This window comes from Rutidosis leptorrhynchoides, chromosome 2 (assembly GCF_046630445.1).
Source record: "Rutidosis leptorrhynchoides isolate AG116_Rl617_1_P2 chromosome 2, CSIRO_AGI_Rlap_v1, whole genome shotgun sequence".
NCBI classification, from domain to species: domain Eukaryota; kingdom Viridiplantae; phylum Streptophyta; class Magnoliopsida; order Asterales; family Asteraceae; genus Rutidosis; species Rutidosis leptorrhynchoides.
The window spans coordinates 395,983,544-395,986,989 of record NC_092334.1 but is presented as its reverse complement, the minus strand read 5'-3'; the positions used below and the strand labels follow the sequence as shown (position 1 = coordinate 395,986,989).

The 3,446-nt window shown below is 31.9% G+C and overlaps 1 long non-coding RNA gene across 1 annotated transcript; it reads left to right on the top strand.

Moving 5' to 3' along the window:
* Positions 1-706: 706 nt before the first annotated feature.
* On the top strand, positions 707-2,739 carry LOC139892194 (uncharacterized). The gene is made up of 3 exons (XR_011774002.1): positions 707-831; positions 976-1,076; positions 2,576-2,739. It is a non-coding gene; the product is annotated as an uncharacterized lncRNA (long non-coding RNA).
* The last annotated feature ends 707 nt before the right edge of the window (positions 2,740-3,446 follow it).

Here is a 3,446-nt window from a genome sequence, read left to right as displayed (position 1 = left end):
GAATTGCTAGGTAATTATTGGAGCAGACAAGTAAATAAAGTTTGAGATTGACTCAAAACAGATTTTGTTTTGTTCTTCTTAACAGATTCGATTAACAGACAATATTAATAGTTAAGATAACGATTTTTTTGAAGCTGATTAGATAATCATATATGTTAATTTTTATATTTAATAAATATAAATAATAAATATATTAATATTAATAATACTACTAATAATAATTATATAAATAAAAATAATGATATTAACCATAAAAATAATAATTATGATATTATTTATAATAATAATAATTATATTATATTATACTATATATTATTTCGCGTAAGTTTTCCTACACTAAAATTCACAACTGTATTATACTATATTATACTATATTATATTATATTATTATATTATTATTATTATATTATACTACATACTATACGCTTCCCTACACTAACTTCCATACGCTTCCCTACACTAACTTCCCTATTCAACTGTAGCTTTCTCCCTCCCCTTTCCCCCCGCCTTCTGCTAATTCCCTATTCAACTGTAGCTTTCTCCCTCCCCTTTCCCCCGCCTTCTGCTATCTTCTTCCCCGTATCATGTTTCTAGCAACAACGATTACCGTATTGAACATAACCTTCGTCCACTTGGTAATTTTCGTTTTCCCCTTTTTAACGCTTCTATTTTTCTTTAACACAATTGATGTTTTATATTTTTTGTGGTGATTTTCTGTTTGACCCTAATTTGGTGAAGATTTGTGGAGAGGCGACTGGAAGTAGGTGACTGATTGGGATTGGAGTATATAAAAAGGGTAAAGAAATGGTGCCTTTGAAGCGATTGATGATGGTAAAAGAATATAGATGAAACACGTTTGCTAATTATTTGTTGAAAATACGCATAAGAATTTTGACTTCTATTGCCTTTTTTATTGTATGTTAATCTGGTAATTGTTACCGTGATTGATCATGGTTTGGTTTCTTTTATCTTCAGGTTTCTGCTACAGCTATGCTGGATAAAAGATGAGGTGTTATAGGATAAAATCAAAAAATATTCCCATTTAGTAGTAATTGGGTCAAAATTACTACTTCTAGGTATTAATATACTTCCTAATTTTTTTAAATTGTTGGTTGTTATTTGTAGAAGCTAATTGACACCAAGTTGTGTGTTAAGGACATTCAAGTTGATCAGTGGTCACTACATACTGATGATGTGGTGAAAACATTTAAAAAACATAAAAATAATGTGTAGTTTGAGCATAGCCACTGATCAATGGGTCACCCTTTATGATCAATCCTTACCCATTCTTTGCTTACCAAATTGATACAATAGCTAAAAATTACAGTCCTACCTTCAAAAAAGAAAACATCACATACTTTGTAGTCGATGCCATGTTTAAACCAACTTGGATGGTAACCGGTATTTATTGGCATAAGTATTATGTTTATGAGAAAAGCTTAAAGTGAGATGGTAAACGTTGTTGTATGCTGAATAGAATGACCCGAGTCCTATATCAATAGATTTTGGCCATTTACTGTTCAATTTGTCTGTGATTGTCTTTTTACATCACTCTTCACGTGTATTTTTTGTGGTTTGATGCTAACAAGTAGGCTGTGATGGTAAACATATTGCCTTTAATTCATCGTCTTCTGTTCACCTGTTTCGATTGCAAAAAAACAAAAAGGTTTCTTTTGGTTTGTGTGGTTACGATCCTAGGCAAGGGTTGATTTGGGATGATTAGGTGGGTTTATCTTGGTAATTTTAGTGTCTTTTCGAATAGCGTACTTTGTATTAAGTTTTTTTCCCCTCGATTTGGGTGGTTGTTCATTTACATGTTGTTGACGATGTAGGTGACAATCACTCATGGTTAACACATGGTAGCTTATTGTTTAGTTTATTTGTGAACTGAATTTGAGCTGAGGTTATGGTATATTTGAATCTGGCGTCATCTATCTTTGGGTCTCTAGATCTATGTGGATTTTATTGACTGAAAAAGATTTGCTGCTCATATCAAAAAGGTACCATTTAATGTTGATAACCCATCTTTCTGTAGCTATATATGTATATTTTGTGTATTTGCAGTGGGAATTGTAAATCTTGAAAAAAGGTTGAATTTTTCAAGGTTTTTATAATTTTAGGTGCTTGATTGCATAATTGAAAAGGATTAATTAGATTGTTTTTAACTAAGTAACGTACTTTCAGATTGGTGTAAGTTACAGTCACACAACTTGAGATGCTTCCAACTGAGTTTTGTTTGAGTGTCACTTAATCTGGCGATTGAGAGCTGCTATTTTTTTTAATCGTATTAGTGTCAAAGTGCGTGGTTATAGGACTTTGCTAATAACTATTATCTTTTGCCTTTTGGAGAAGAAAAGTATCAATAATTATTAGCAAAATAGTTGTTAATGACTAATAAATTTGTTGGTATTATGTTACACTTGAATTATCTATCTATCATAGGTGTTCATAATGTAACTTTATTTGCATTAACCAATCATTTGTTGGATTTTAGAACACCCGAGCAACCCGAATCACCAATTATCTCAATTTGCATTAACCATTCATGTGTTGTTAATGACTAATACCATTCCAGCGGGTCGAAGGTTTTGTGAAAACTGAAGTTGGGTACTCACAAGGCCACGCTCACAACCCGTTCTGAAGCAACTATAACAGATGGGCAGAGGTTATTCGGTTCGAGTTTCACCCGACCGTTTGTCACTGCAACAACCTGTTTTCCTTCTTTTGGTCCTGCCACGATCCTACTACCATCAACTGTCAGGTAATATTTATGTAATTTTTGGGTTTCGTTAGAGGTTTTTTATTATGTGATTTGATTAAGTAGGGTTTCATTAATTTAATAATTGGTCCATGTTATGTTTGCTTGGGTTAATCAGCCCTCACAGCTTGATGTTCTTTTTCATATTTTGTAATTTGTTTTTAATAGATCAAATTTTCACTTATTGTTATTGTAACATGTAAACGTATTCTTATAATTTATTCATGTGACCAGTATTTTCTATTTTTCGATAACTTGATGGTTACAAGGCGTATAGGTAAACGCATATAAATGAAAAATTGTTGAAAGTTCGATACATATAATTACAATAGCATAATTATAATATGATCCGTATACTAGCGAATTTATAATTTTTGTTTTTCATATAGTTCAAGAGAGATTTTGATAAAGTTAGATAGAGAGTACTACTTTAAATTTATAAGCAGATCTTTAATCATGTCGTAATGTTGTTTAATTTTTCTGATTTGGATAATGTTTTACTGGTATAGTAGGGTGATGTAGGTACACTGTGATACAATGAAGAAGAAGCACGTTTAGTGAAAAAAATCATTCAATGAGAAGCAGAAGACGATAACAAATAAATTTGAGCCCGAGATTCTTCCCGCTAAAAGATTCTACAAAGCGGAAGAGCACCACCAGCAGTACCTGGAAAAAGGTCGACGTGTGG